The 16286-nt window shown below is 40.5% G+C and overlaps 1 long non-coding RNA gene across 1 annotated transcript; it reads left to right on the top strand.

Annotated features, from left to right (window-relative positions):
* Positions 1 to 454: 454 nt before the first annotated feature.
* On the top strand, positions 455 to 4285 carry LOC142064846 (uncharacterized). Its single transcript, XR_012663219.1, has 2 exons — positions 455 to 2563; positions 2945 to 4285. It is a non-coding gene; the product is annotated as an uncharacterized LOC142064846 (long non-coding RNA).
* Positions 4286 to 16286: the final 12001 nt, after the last annotated feature.

The following is a 16286-nucleotide window of genomic DNA, read 5'->3' as shown; positions in this document are numbered from 1 at the left end:
TCGCCTAGTTAGTCCCTCATACAAGGCGCAAGGACAGCAATGCAGATTAGCAGTAAGGAAATACAGAACCCTCATGTTAGGACTAGCCACGCCAAGTATTCCTTTAGCACCGAAAATGAGCCTCTTGTAATAACCATATGTAGGAGGGAACTCCAGCAGCTAGTTCCCAGTAAGCCTACCCCAGCTGAGCAGAGTCTGGATAATAAAGCACCCAAAGTTGTGACCTGTGAAAGAAGCAAATTAATGTAGCCATCACAACTGCAGGCATCTGTCTGTAATTTCATGTCTGCATCATTGCTTCAAGCTCCGGAAGGTACCCTGGCAACCTATTGTAGCGTGAAACCTGTAATTACTTCATGTACAACACTGAAGAAAAGACAGGCCACTACGAGGTTAACAAATCATGCTCTGCTAGACAAATAGGAACGGTGGATTGTAAGCCCCTGGGCCCTTGTGACAAACATGCGCTACAGAGTGCTTTCATTTATTATCGAGGGAGTTCCAGCACCTGTTAGCATACAGGCGCCTTCGGGCTGTTGCCAGTTCCATGCCTTGTGTTTAAATCAGCTGTGCTTAACATTCAGCTCCAGACTGAATGGCCTGTGAGATACCACTTTGTGTATTTCATAAGTATTCCAAGTACTTGCAGATGTATTTTCTAAAATATCACACAATTTGGATCCAACATAGTGTAACAGTAAACCTTGCTATCTCCTTTTTCCTATCCGTAGCTGCTAGGTAACTTCCAGACTGTGTAAATAATTTACGCACTTTTTATTTACGTGATTACAAGATGCAGTCTTTCTTTCTTGCTTGTATGAGCATTAAAGTGGCAAAATTTATTGAGTTCAGTTAAACTTTTCCTGATCTACATCGGTATAGTTGAGAAGCAAATTGGACCCTCCATGAAGTCCCAGGATAAGTATCTTCTATTTCAGACACTGTTCTTGCTGTTAATATATTTTCCATTATCTGAGCAGCAGAATGATGCCTTTTCATTTAAAATTGCAGGTCCTGACAGAAATGCATATCATCGGGCTTTAAGAGACGTTTTAAAATCCGTACTCGCAAAACTAGTATTTGTATTTATTTTACCATCACAAAGTTTAGTTTCTCTTAGGAAATCAACACTTCTTCATAAAATTTTGGCTCTCGGAATAACTGCTGTAAGATAATTTTTTGCTTTAGAACTTTTTTTTTGTTTGTTTTCTCCCTGTAATTCTGACTGCTTCTCATACAGCAACTTCATCAGCCTCTCCCTTCTAATCAGCTTCAGTATTTACTGGCTAAATAATTAGTACTACTCCTTGCTGTCTTCAAGGGTCACAACAGAAGCAGTGTTCCTCTCACCACTTAAAAACCTATCTACTTTTTTTTTAAAAAGACTCTGAGATATGGTATGTTTAAGTTGTAAGAATTTGTGAAGTGAGGGTTTAACAGTGGGAAAATGAACCTGAACTTTGTTTTCTAGTCTTCAAAATCCTCTGCATCTCCAGTAGCAATCCCATGTCAGATATCCGTCAAAGGCTGAGGTTCAGTTATAGGTTGGAGCTCAAAACACCTGGGGGTCCAGCTGCCCCCCAGCACCCTGACTAACAGCACTAGTTAACAGCGCACGCTCCCTCAGCCAGCCGTCAGTGTGAATTTAGACATCCCTAATCTCATTTATATCACCAGCCTGGTTTGAATCATTTTAGGTTGTGGCAATATTAATATCCTATGGCAAGGAGCCCTAATGATCGTCACCCATTGAGCAATTTTAAGTTTTTGGTCCTAAAAGCTGCGTGACAGTGAGTTGTGTAGACCGCTGGCAGACATTTGCAATGTGTTTACTTCAATTTCATCAGTTTTCCCATTCCTGGAAAAGATTAATAGGAACTCCTGGTATATTTTATGAGACTCATTCATTTCCTTTTAAAATAAACCAAAGCCAAATAAAATAGTCCAATATTTTCCTGCAGAAATCATCTTGTGTTGTGGGTTTTTTACAGTATTTTCACCGGTTTTCCTTGGACTCTTTCAGCTCTACATGTTTTGACCAGAGGTTTGAGAACTATAGTAATTGAGGTTTTCTAATATTGATTATTATCAGTTATTTTACAGCTACATGCTCAGAATAATTTGCCTGAAACCGAGAAAATAACTAACACTGGGGCTAGAAAGAGCAACAAAAAATTTGTCATCATGTCCCTTGGACAGTAAAAGGGGTTAATGTCCTGAAGACAAAACCACCATTACAGTAGAAAAGCCTCCCCTTTTTAAATTTAATTATTAACTTACAGTCTCATGCCAAATGCTCACCTTGTTTTCATACTGCTGAAAAGGAGATACGATGTCTTTGAAGCTTCCCCAAATATTTGAAAACCTGCATCTTTGTGATCACAGAGAATTGCTTGAGAGTGACAGCTCTGGGCAAACACGAAAAGACAGAAATTACAAAGCAACTTGGCAAAAAATGGAACTATGAACAATTATTTGTCTGGCTGACAGAGAGATTTAAGGGCCCAGTTTTCCGCTTTCCACTGAGTTATGCTCACTTCTAATCATTCAAATTATATAAAAGGTAAGATACTGATGTATTGGTAGGCTGTTGCTACTGTGGACAGAGCTGGACAATCAATCAGGTGATCTGGATTTAGTTTCCAGCTCTTATGCTGATGTGCTGCATCATCTCCAGCAGCTCATTTTGTTATTTCCGTGTCTCAGTTCCCTGGTATATAACTCAGCATAGCGATGCCTTATTTTATCAAGCCCTTTTAGTTGTTAAATGAAAAAAAATTATAAACAGTCATTAAAACTAACAAACAAAAAACGCCCCGCACCTTAAAATCACCAGGATTTTGTGTAACTAACTCGGGGGTGGGGGTAGACATGCCAGACAGAGTACAGGTGATAGCATTTTCATTGCTGATTGACTTTCGTTTGTCCATTTGAATTTGCACAGATCATCCTACGTTGTTGTCACTCTGGTGTTTCATGGGGACTTGGAGTAATAGACAGTGATTGGAAACTCTGAAGTGATTTAGTCTTTTCAGCCAAAAAGCTTAACCTACCTTTTGTCTTGCCTTGGAATAGCTACCCCAAAAAGAAAAAAAATTGACCTATTTTTACGGTGTAAGTGTTCTCCTTTTTTTTTGTTGATTAGTGCCTGTTCTCTAAAATAACTAAGTTTCCTTTAACTGTCTTGCTACTTAAACTGGAGGAGGTGAAAAATGGTTTAAGAGATGGTTACAAGGTGGGTGAGGCTACGGAAAACTTCATATTTCTGGCTGTGCCACGGACCTCTTTTAATGCTGGGGAAGTTGCTTTGGTCTCCAGGCTAGTGACTCTGTTCCTGTGCTCCAGCCGAGCCATAATAAATCACTGAATGTGAGCACAGGCTTGGCCTGTTGCAAACTTAAAACATATTAGTCCTCGTTAGTTTGAGACACGAACCAGCACGCTGGCCCTCTGTTTACTGCAGGGCAGAGTTCGCGTGGTCCCCTGGCAGTGTGAAGCAGGCCGGCGCGCTGAGCTGCCCGATCCTGGCCGTGCAGGAGAGAACATTGGCTGCGGTGTTTCCTTGCAGCAAAATGTTTTGCTGTGGAGCCTGTGAGATCTGTTGAAGTTTTTGCCGGCAGCCTCGGGGACCTCCAGCCACAGGGCCGTTGCTGGAGACTCTCTGGGAGGCAACGGTCCGAGTAGCACCAGGTCTTCATTTTGAAGAATGCAATTTTCGGCTCAAGTAGAACCCAGCGATCACTAATTTAGATTCAGAAGGAGAGGTGTAAACTGGGATTTCCGCTCATATAAAACCTTCAGTGCTTTACAGCATATGTTCAAGTAGTCCCACATAATCTAGTAATGAAAAGCTGAATTTTTAAAAGCTGTACTTTCAAGGTTCGTTTCAAAGCTATTGTGAAGTATGTTCAAATGGAGCTGGATGAACAGTGCATTTTTCAGTTTGTCTGAACTGAAAAATTGTATTAAAATAAATTGGCTTGTATTAATCCAAAATAGAAAAGATTTTGTTTTATTGGTGAGATATAAATCCCACAGAATTAATTCTGAGTCAATCTGAAATATTTATTTTATATAATTAGTATCTAATTCTTGCTTTATAGTAACCTTTTTTTAGCCTCTTCCTATAATCCCTCCATCCTGTCATGTAATCCCATTTAAAAAATGCATTATTGAAACCTAATGCTGAAAAATTTTATTCTAAACATTGTTAGAATTATTTTAACATTTCCTAAATAAAATATTCAGTTCTGAAAATATCAGAATACTCTTTTCCCTAACAAAACACTCCAGTAATGTCTGTTGCCCTGTTACTAAATTTTGTTTTTTTGTTCTTTTATTCTAAAGAAATGCCCAGGTCTAGTCATAGCTATTGTGAAGAAATATTCTGAAATGCTAAACTATATTCTCCCGATAGGTTCTTCAGAGCCTATTTCTCCTGAAATTGATTGCACAAAATGTTTTTTCTTAAATGCTGCTTACTATAACTTTACAAATTAAATATAAAGTGAAGCAGAAGTGAACCATTGGACGCCATGGGTTTTTGTTTATGGCATTAGCCCCCAAAAGGATCTGACTATTTTCATTGCTGGATTAGTGTCTAATGCCAAATCAATAAAACAAAAGGAAGTGCCTTTTTATATGTAAGACAATTAATCTGCAGACTTTTGACTACTTTCATAGTAAACCAAGCTGTTTCCCTATAGGGAGAAAGTTATTTGGGGGCAGGAGGATGGGAAGTAACAAAGTGAGGACTTTGAAAAGGAAATGCATCGGCACCTAAGGCAGCTGGCGAGGAACTTCGCATATGACAGATTCCGTATTTTTCCCCTTCAGGTTTTTTTCAATACTCCTTCTCAGCTAGGTGGTAGGGGGCAGGACACGATTACATGGATTGGGTGCCACCAGCACAAATTCCAGACAGGATGTCAATGTCAAAGTTGCATCCTTTGTTTCCGTTCTTTGCGTGATACGGCCCGACCAAGAGCTCAGGAAGTCAATGGGAGTTGGCTGACCTTTGTTAGTCTAGTCAGGAGTTACCACAGAGCTCAATAGCCTGTTAGAATTGCTTACAAAAGCTTCTCTTGGTGATGTAAAAGTTAGTTGAATTTATTTAAAATAGTACTAGCATGTGTTTTATAGAAAATGTATGCGCATAATCTATTTTACATCTAAGGACAAGAGTGCAGTGAGGTACTGACCTTGAAAATATCTCTTCCTCATCAAGAACCTTCCATTTAATCTCTCCTGCAAGCAAAATACAACTGCAAAGTTATAAAAATCATTCCTGTGTCAATCATCCTATGGGGTAAAACCTAAAAGACAGTGATAGTCACTTGCACCTATGGACTAACAGAAGCCATCAGGCGAGTTATTTAAGAAGAAATCCATGATTTCCTGCTCTGCAAAGAGAAGTCAAAAGGTTTGGCTCTTTTAGACTCCCTTGAACGGTATTAAGCTATCGTACTAGAGCTCCTTACTCCATCAAACTTCTGCACTTATTTTTGTAGGTATTTGCTTTCATTTCTTGTGTAATGCACCTTTAAATGCTGACAGGCTCTGCTGTCTGCAGCGATGCATGGGTGTTCCAGTTCAGCCTAGACTGAGCCAGACACACCCACCTCCAGGCGATGCTTTCAGGAAAATCTCAGTTTTGTTCCGTCCTTTTTCTCTTGTTGTTCATGTCAAAGTCATTCAAACTGAAAATAGCTGTTGATCTTCGGTTCTGTAGAAATCTAGTGCAGAGAAATCAGCAGAGACTTTTCCCCACGCCACTGAATCATTTCCTTCCAACACTACAATATTCAGGAGAGGTATTCTGTGTATAATAAATTTGGTGGTATTATCTAAATTTATCCCGTCATAATGGAATTCATTAATAAGCCATTGTGTTTTCTATATGATAGTTAGTGGTGATTAGCACCTGGATTTTCTTCTACATTCTACTTAAGAATCAATTGTGACATCGGTTTAATGGATTAGCGTGCATTTATCAGACACATGCCAATAAAGCAATTGGTTTGCTACCAAGTACTATCAATCTCTACCCTAATTGCCAAGCCCAGTAAGTAGCTGCGGAGGTGATAACAGCATTGCGAGCTAATTCCTTTTCATATCACAAGCCATTCAGCAGCAACTGCCTCTTTATTATTCTTTCTCCTTGTGGCGAGCCTATTGACTGTTAATCTGGATTAACAATGCTGAGTGGTGACAATAAATGCTAATAATTTTGCTTTTTAACTCTCCATTAGATGACGTTGACTGCCTAAGTACCTTTCCCCTTCACAATACAATGCTGAAGTTACTATTGTTCTGGTCCTTTTACAAATTACATTCTTTAGGGCAAAAAGAAAATTATTTGTATGTCGGTAGTTTGTGCTAAGAGATTTAAGCAATGTCGAAATCACGGAAAAGAATAGTGTTTTTAAAGAGTGTGGTTGCTGGCTTTGTTTCCAAATAGGCTGTTCCATATGTAAGCATCTCTTCAAAGAAACTGGAAGGAAAGGGAGGGGAATGGAATACCAAACAAAACGGAAGTATATAAAAAATCCAGATTTATTTATTTGGAATACCAGAAGAGTACACAGGGAAGTAATAGGTAATTGAAAGGCATTTAGAGGAGAAAATTCAAATTTTGTGAGCCCTGACCTGGAGAGCACAACAAAACTAAGAACAACACAAAGAAGGAAAAACAACCTTCTGAACATATACATGGGGCCAAATTTAGAAACAGTGAGATGTCTTCTTATGTACCAGTAAATAAAGACAATCTGTTTTGGTTGTGTTCATTTGGCACAGGCTAGATGAAAAGTTCAAATGCTGGCTAAGGAGAGAGCATAAAAATGTATTTTTATGAATCAGAAATGCAGAAACCTTATTATAATTCATAACTCCATGCTGGCTTTATTATTTTCAAATCACACACCAGTGCTCGTGCAACAGAATTCTCAGTTTAATATGTAATGAGTATGCTATTCAGGAGCATATTTTATTAGGCATTAGAAAGAATTATGGAGCCATCCATATGACATGCGTTACAGAACGTGTCGAGAAATCAAGGATGTTTTCTTCTTCTCTACTAAACAAAATATACTTTAGTAATTACTACTAAATGATATTACTTACCAGGAGGCCTATTTTTATGTAACAGAAGAAAATGGAAAAGAAAAGGAGTGGAAAAAAAGGGAAGTAAACACAGATTTCATTGGAAAAAGGATTAGTCTTATTTATTTTGACTAACATGCTGTCTTAAATTTGATTTTGTATAGAGAAATCAAAAAAGGATCTGTAATGCTAGTTAATAATTAGTTTTCACAAAAGAAAACTAAATGTCTAAATGTCCTCTAAATGTTTTTGGATGACTTCTGTGGTTAGAAAAAATTATTGTAATTTAAAGTAATAAAGTTGGGCAGAACAAAAAAAGTAACAGATTGGTAGAATTTTGTTTGCATTTTGAGATAGGAGGTTGTTTGAGGACTGAGATAATAAGACTACAGAGCTCTGAATTTAAATGCTTGTTCCAGCTGAAGACTTTCTGAATGTCCTTGGATAAATCAGCTGATAAATGATAAAATCCCCATCCCTTTCCCCGCTTCCCACCATGTGCGGCACCTAGCACAGCAAGAGTTGCTTCAAATTTTACTGGATGACGATTGGAGCCTCCATGTCCTGCTATAGTAATAAAAACTATTTGTAAACATTTGGCATAACCCTCATTCAGTGTAAATAGGAGAATCCACTGAAGCTTGTGCGTGTTACAATTTAGTTGCCTGCTGTATTTTTTCATTATATTTGAACATCGTGCGCCAGAAATCACTCAGTTCTCAAACACAGTTTTAATGTCTATTTTCTTACCCTAGAAAAGAAAAATCATCTTCAAAACGAGTCACAATAAGAAAGGAAACCAAGATAATATAAAAAAATATAATGCTTTCTCAGCTTATTCTACACAGGGTTATAGTACTTCAGCCAAAACAGAGCTTTGCCATTGTTCTTGCTGGTGTCTGAGAAAGGGAGCTGTATTTGTGTGTGTTGCTGGACCATTCCATTCAGTGGTCCTGAATATCCCCAGTGGTCTCCTGCCATACCCACAGTTTCAGGGAATGCCATCCTTTCATGCATGGTGCAACCAGCCGTTTTCAGAAAGCATGTTAAAAGGTGCTTACTGGCATTTCCCTGGGGCATTACCTTTCTAGAACCAGTACATGTTTAGCCAAGGATTCAGTATGATGCTCTATGTGATGCTGGTTAAATCAGAACTTCTGTTCTGCAAGGTTTTGAAGACTCTCGCAAAGGAACTATGTATATCTGAACTGTAAGGACACGCAAGGGTTCAAATAAAGGGTTCAAATTTAGAACGCACCCAAGAAAGACTGTATTTAGCTTCTTTATATATAACAAAACTCTATTTCATAACTTTAAAAAAGTCAATCTCTTCCTGCAAGACTTCTACTGGTAGGACAGATATTAGGGAAGGGGACTTGTGTAGTGAAAACAAATTGAACTTTAACCCATATAATTCTTCCTCAAACAAAAAAAATCCTTCAACAAAGTAGTCTGCTCCATGTAGCGCAAAGGAGCGAGCAGGTTCCTCAGCTACTAAAGGGCTTTATTTTATCACTTCCATCATATCCACAGAGAGTCATAATTAACCTACAAGTTCTTTAAAGCTATAAACACCAATTCTTTTAATTGGTTAAATGTTAGAAGCTTACATTATGTAAATGCAAGGAGGGTTTACAGAAATTTGTTCTAGTGATAATCCATCTGTCTTGGATAAAGGCCAAGGTACAAGCAATCGTGCCACTTTCGGAGAGCGGTAGAAGAGAGATTTCTTTTTCTTGTTCCACATGACTCAACATGATCCCTGTATACTTTTATATTCCTAGCAACAGTCACAATAGCTTTTCTGAATAGGAAGCCAGATAGTCTTTAGCGTGAACATCTTACATTCGTGTCGCTATACCATATTTTAGCAAGAATGTTTATCGCTGCTTGGAAATTGCACTATGAAAATGAGTATGTTTTATTCTTTTAAAACATGCATAGTATCAACTCTTTGTAGCAGCTAACAATTTTCAAGCAGAGAAAGCTCTACCCAGTTACTCTAAAAAATCAGCATGACAGAAATATGTGTTTTCCACCAGCGTTCAGATGTTAAAGTAGCCAAGCTAGAAAGACAAATCCCTTATTGCTGCCCTGCAGCCAGAGAATAGACCGTGAAATTTTTTTTAACTGCTCTGCTTGCTGCTTACCTCTGATGTGTTTTAAAATGGCACGATAATATCTTAAATTAGGCGGGTACATGCACAATTTCATTTCATTGGAAACATACATGCAATACACTTTCTCAGTTCTTTAAAAACATTTCTATAGCACGCTTTAAGTATTAGGAAGCTACAATGATGATTTCACTTTTTCTGCTTTAGAAGACAAATGAACGTCGCTGTGTGAGGAGCCCGGCTTTTCCATGGCATTTCTATTGAATTTGGTGTGAGCTGTGTCCTAAGACCTACTGCAAAGTGCTCGATGGTTGCGCGGAGCCCTCCTGGCCCGACAGCATCACTGACAGCCCTGGGATTCTCAACACCTACGGCTGGACTTGATGATCCTAGCTAGAGGTCTTCTCCAACCTTAATGATTCTATGATTCAGAGTCAACTCAGGCCTCCGAACCTGCAAACCACAGTCATGTAAAAATATTTTGAGTTTTGTGAACAACTCCTTACAGTTCTAAGTAGCAAGCACTGCATGAATTAAGTTTAATCTCATAAGGGCTGAAGAATCAAGTGTTTCCACGCAGGAAAGAAGCACTTTAACCCAAACCATGGTTAGCTTTGGGGGCTGCAGGAGCAGTGCAGTGGTTTGCACAGGCGCATCGTACATGTGTTTCCATTGCAGGTGGCACTGAGTGATTGAGAGTGAGTAAAATCACACATTGGAGTATCCCAGTTTGTTATTAGAAACACTGAACGTGCAGAAGATTGTTTTCTAAATTGTTTCTGAGATGTTATTACCTTTCTCCTCTTCAAGTGAATCTTGCAGCAGCCAAATGCTCTGTGCTGTTAAAATGCTTTAGATGCTGCCTGTCGTTTATTGTTCCCTTGAAGCAATTTATTTCATTATAATGTACTCATGAAAGAACATTAGTGTTTAATTATCAGGAGGACTATTCTTAGCAAGGCTCAGACTGAAGTATGAAGTCCTTGACTGTTAGTTGCTGCTCATCTACAAACCGACAGTTGACAGAGCAAATGTCATGCAGGTTAGTTCAGTGATCTCATACAAATAATATCTGTTGTGAACTTTATCATTTTTCCATTAAAAATCTTTTTGAGAATAGATCTTGCCAATTTGACAGACTCTGACTTACAGAACGAAAACTCATGTGAAAGTAGCTTTGCACCACTGCAAGGAAGAGCACAATATCATAATACCTCTGTGCAGTGAGGTGGTACCAGGAGGGTGTGAAGGGAGGGGCAGAAGCGATCGCAGAGCTGGTTTTGCCCTCTGCACTGGCAGGGGTATTTCATTCTAGTTCACAGTGTCGTTACTAATGCTGATTCCCTAGGAATAAGCAACAGATTCAAAGTAATAAACATAATGATAAATCTGAGGTAATGGAAGGAAACCTTGATGGGAACCATGGTATTTCTGCTCTAATGCTGTAGCTTAATATGGCTTAATTTAAGGAATTATTTTATCTATTTATCCCTAGACATTCAAAGGCAGCATCGCCATTTTCGCAGTCAGTGTATTACGGCTCCAAGGTTTGTCCTAAATAGTGAGGATTCCTCTGCAACTGCCGTACTCAGGCATGTAAATCGCAGGTATTAATAAATTGGTATTTAGTTATATAGCCCTTTGGATGCAAAGGTCTGGCAAAGGGTAAGAGAATGACTCAGCAGTAAGACAGAAATAATCAAAAGCATGGCAGAAAGTATCAGGCTTGCTTAAAGAGGTGAGGCAGCAAATTGTATGGGGAAGGCACTAGGGAAGGAAGATGATAGAATGTGACTGAATACGAGTGTGCACACCTACTGCAGATGGGCTGCCTCCACAGCCCAGCAACGTCCACTCGAGTCTTTCTATTTCTAGCCTATTTCTTGTCCATAAATCAATATAAATGATTTGTTCAAAAATCGGAGCACCATGATAATAAAAAAGTGATAAATGTCATTGCAAGCAAGTGCTGAGTAATGCAAGGTGATTTTTATTCGTTGCTTCCATCTATAGTGCCTGAGTACGCACGGTATTCTCTGGGTACGCCGGGATCAATACTACAGCGCATAATCTCCTTAAACTCGAAACAGCAAAGCACTCTGTTTTCCTGTCTATGATTTCTGCGTTTCAGTTTAAATCTTGCCCTATGTTCTCCCTCCTCCCTCCTCTGTTAATAAAATACTGTGCCCCATATGCAGCGCTGTGTCGGAAGAGACAAATCTGCATTGAATTTAAAGTGCTCCTGGATTCCGTAATCACTGAAAAAAAAAAACAACCGAAAACCTACCTAATTTCTTTTTACTCCCCCACAAAATCTAATTCTGTGAAAAATCCTGCCTTTATCAGCCACATCAAAGCTGAAGTTTATTTTTCAGGACCTCAGAACTTGGCCTTTAATCATAGATTTGGCTCAGTACCATGCACAGTGCAAAACAAAATGCACCTCAAGTGTCAGTATGGCATTTGCAATCCCAGCTGATTAATCACTGCATTGTTCTTATAAATGAGCGTTAATTGCCATGTGTGTATCTACATGCCAAATGTGTTAAAACATTAGGGGGGAATTTTTCGTCTTCACTGGCTGAACGTACCCCGAGGGCAGGACACCGTCAGGTAGCAACCCTGAGCGCAGCCAGGGCCTCGTGGGGTGGCACGCCTGCCAGCGGCGTACCCCGCGTGCCCGCCTGCCCCACGCGCGAGCGGCGAGCCCCGCGTGTGAGCACTGCGCCGCACACGTGCGCGTGCCCTCCGCGTGAGGAGCGCACCCCGCATACGAGCGTGCCCCATGCCCAAGCAGCGCAGCTCGTGCAAGCGTGCCTCGCACGCAAGCACGCTCCACGTGAGCGCAGCCCCTGCGCAAGCGTGCCCTGCGTGCAAGCGTGCCCCGCGTGTGAGCTGTGCGCCCGCACAGGGCTGGCTCGGCACCAGGGCGTTGCAGGTGGTGTTGCTCTGCCCACATGGGGCTAATGAAAGGCTCGTTATTGGCCCCACATGTGCTGGGGAGGGATGCTGGAAAGTGCCAGAATGTTGCCTCATCGCCTGCTGCAGCAGGAGGGCTCCTGCCCTGCTTGTGCTGTGCTGGGGTCCCGTCGTGCCTCCGAAGGTAAGAGAAGGCTTAAACAACAAAATCTTGCGTGGACCTCCCAAAATATATATTGTTGATGGAAGTTATTCCTGTCCTTGTTCTCCTCTTGCTTTGTGGTTGCTTTTGGTCTCCTCAGTGGTACTTTTTGTGCCGCGCCGGGCTAATGGGAGAGCCGTGCCTCACGCGGCTCACCCTGGCCTGCTGCTCTGTGGCTCTGCGCTGCTTTCGGGGGTTGCCTAGGGCCTGTTTTCAAACATTTGTGCATAGTTGTGTAGTTACAGTGGTGGTTGTTCTGGGTGTCAGGAGGAAGTAATAGCGATTTCCCATGGCAGCTCAGCTGAGCAGCAGGTTTTGTGAAGAAAGCGGCGTTTGTGTTTCAGGTTGGCTTTGTTTCTTTCAGAGGGAATGGAGGAAAAAAAGAGCTTAGCACACAAGTATCTTTGCAATTGTAACTCTAGTGCTCGCTATACCATGAATGCTATAATATGTATTGATTTGTTTGCTTTCCAGTGTGAAGTGTTTAATGTTGCTGCTTGAAAGATGATTTTTTAAAAGTATGGTGTTATACTGAGTTGGTTCTGACAGCAAAAAATCAAGAGAAAATGAGCAAGAGAGAGAGCAAGGATATCCAAATGATTAATTGCTGCATTAGCATTCAGGCACTGAGTGTATTTTGCTTTACAGATTGCTTGTTTCTAAGGGTGTGATCGTGGCTTTTGGATTGTATTAAAAAAATGTGTGTCTTAAGTATTGATGCTTAATTTTGGAGGGATTACGTTCCTGTAGAATGAAGGAAGGAGGGGGAAGAGAAGAAGGAGAAAAAAGTTCTGCAATTAAATATCAACCCTAAACAATGCAGAGTGTGGAAGCTGAGACAAGCTTGATCAGCCAGCACCTGGGAAACCAAGCTACTACCCCAAACCCCCATTTTTTAAATTATTTAGAAATGCATGGGAATTGTTGCTGCCGTGTCTGTCACATGGAAAGTGGGTGAAAAAAGTCATTGCTGTGTAGTCTCCTGGACTTCTGATGGGGTTTGGGGCGATCTCCTTGATCTGTATCTGCTTACTTAATCTGAGCTGAGAGAGGTTATTAGGTCAGTTCCTTGGTGAGATTGTAGAGCTTGGAGAATTGCTCAGGAATCTTTAACTTAGTGATACATCTTTTGTTGTTTATAATAATACGGTTATGAATTGCTCCACTGTGATCAGGACTTCAGTGTTTGGTTTGGCACAGTAGGTAGAACTACGTCTAATTTTATATAAAGTTAGTCCCACTGTGACCATTCATAGGCTTAAAAGTAGCAACATGCTTATGCATATTTTATGTGTATATGTGTGTGTGTATATATATACACCACAAAAATCTACAAGTGTTCCCAGGTGGTTTTTGATGGCATTGCAACACACAGAAATAATCAGGTGCCAGACCATTCAGCTGACCCAGTGCTGAGAAAGGCTAACTACAAAAACATACCCATGGTCATGGCTTGGCTGTGTGTTGACAAATCCCAAGTCGTTTGTGATTTTATTCCCAGGCCATCCCAGGGGGTGTTTAATGACCCTTTCAGGATCGGGAGCTGTGTTTCAAAGAGCTTTGTGTGAGTGAGATGTGTGCTGCCTTCAGTGGGATCACAGTCCTGAAGTGAAGGATGCACCAGGAAATTCTGAGTTTCAGAGCCAGAAATAGTGACTGGAATGAGCACGCCTGACTGAAGCCTCTCTCAATGCGTATTTTCAGATTAGGTGTAGATTTTGGCAACAGCGTTGGTGAATTCACTATTGCGGTCAAGAGCAAAAGACTGTTAATGCAGCATGCCAGAGATGTGTAGCTCAAGGTCTGTTTGTTAAAAGGCAAGTTGTTCTTTATACATTCTCGTCTTGTAGAACTGGCCATGCATGTTTGTAATGAGTGATGGCCTGATTAAATCAAAAGCAGACACGGAAGAAACACTATTAATCCGTAAGCATAGGTGATGCTAACAGCCATCAAAACATATTGTTGCAATTATCCTAGGTGGACAAGAATAATTCCCTCTAATTAAATTCTGAGGATGTATTTTTGGATGCATGCTTTGGATCCTCTATGTTCTGTGTAACTTCTGTACTGCTAGAAAGCAAGGTACCAGAATTATTCCCAGTTAACCGACCACGTGCCTTTTGAGCCCAAATTTATTTTAGCACAGCCTGCCTGGGGACAGGCTTTGTAAATACAGTGTGCTACCAAAACAGATCATGTGTTCTCCAACATGTCAATGGCATCAGTCTCTCTCTCTTTTTTTTTTTTTTCTGTGGCAAAAAAGCTGTAATTTTGTATCAGATTATACAGCTTCACAAACATATTTTTAGAAACATCAAAGTAATAGTAAAGAATGTGTAATATACTATAACAAGTTGATTTAGATAAAACAGTCTCACTGTATATGTAAGTTGCAGGTCCAAAGACTCCCTCTGGCAATTCTCAGAAGGTGGAGAGAGAAATACAATTTTGTTCTCTTCATTTTGCTCACACCCCCTCCATACCCCACCTAGAAAACCTACAGTTGGCTTGTCATTCTTGTTTTCATTAATGAATGCACCAATTCTCTATGAATCCAACTACCACATCCAAAAGACATGCTGGGCAGAAGTATCATCTGCTGTACCTCGTGGCCCTGTCCTGGGGTCACGGAGGCCCATACCGTAGACTTGGGACCCAGTCTTGAGAGGCGTAGCACCCTGAGGAGCTACACCGACAGTTTCCATTGCTCATTATTTTGCTCCTTTTTTCCCAGTGCTGTGTCTTTCAAGGAGGCTTTCTCGATCCCTTGTTTGAAGGTCTACTCCAAACACAGCATGGGTGTGGACTGCACCAAGTCTTGCTCCATTCCTGCCCAGAATGGCCCCCTGACACCAATGCACCAGTTCAAGTCTTGGGTGAAGCTGGTTCCCACACAAATAATGTTGCAGGGGAAGTGGGGCTGGATGCCTCAGAGCTGATAAAAGGCAATGGAGGATGTCAGGGTGCCCAGAGTCCTGGCCTCTGGGGCATGGCAGCGCTCACCATGCAAAGCGCACTGTCTCAAATCCTCCTGAGCAATGACCACTCGCTCCTCCTGGGGGTGGCTTCTTGCAGTTTCGCAGCACCATTAGTTTTGCTCCTGTTGTGACTGAAGTGAAACTGGTGGCTGAAATCTACCCTGACGCAAAATGCCAACATAAAACACTTAATCTGTATGAGTCTGATCTTCTGCAGGTGCAAATCAACCTCTAACAAGAGTTAAAAGATACTTATCTTCAAAGGCTTCTTGTATAATTGAGGCCCAGGCAAGCACAAAATATTTTGAAAGAGATTTCCCCAGTCACATCTCCCTTTCAGTGTCCAGATAATCTAATTTACTGCCGGGAATAGTTTGGAATTTGAGTGAAAAACTTGCAATTGCATTAGCCTTTATCACTTTTGAAAATTAAAACAAAACTAAAATGGAGGCTAATGAGAATATTTGATGATTTGTGGTGACTTTGATATAATAATTGACTTCTAATACATGGTTTCAAAGCAGTCTGAGATTCACGCTCACAACTTCTGTATCTATTCTATTCCTATCTTGACTGTCTATTAAAAAGAAACCTCTTGATTTCTTTGTACTAAGATTGCTTTTACCACTTGAAGATTCTTGAAAAGTGTAATATGAGAAGGAAATTACCAGGAACACACCTGATTAATTCAAAAATTAATTGAGGCTAATTTAGATGACATTGGATCATGATGACTTTCATTAATAAATAAAACTATTATCAAAAGGAACAAGCACTTTTTCCTAACTCTGAGTATACCTGTTCAGTTCCCATCATTTAAGTAATCAAGAATTTTCTTGCTTCCCAATATGATCACCAAGGGTGCGGTTCATTGTGGTGGAATAGACCTGCTTACAGCTCAAATATTCAAAATAGTGGGAGATGTCTGGTGCATAGAGCTTTGTCCTAGATCTCTGCATTTTA

This window comes from Phalacrocorax aristotelis, chromosome 15, assembly GCF_949628215.1.
Source record: "Phalacrocorax aristotelis chromosome 15, bGulAri2.1, whole genome shotgun sequence".
NCBI classification, from domain to species: domain Eukaryota; kingdom Metazoa; phylum Chordata; class Aves; order Suliformes; family Phalacrocoracidae; genus Phalacrocorax; species Phalacrocorax aristotelis.
The sequence above is the reverse complement of the archived record's forward strand: the minus strand, read 5'-3'. Positions and strand labels throughout refer to the sequence as shown.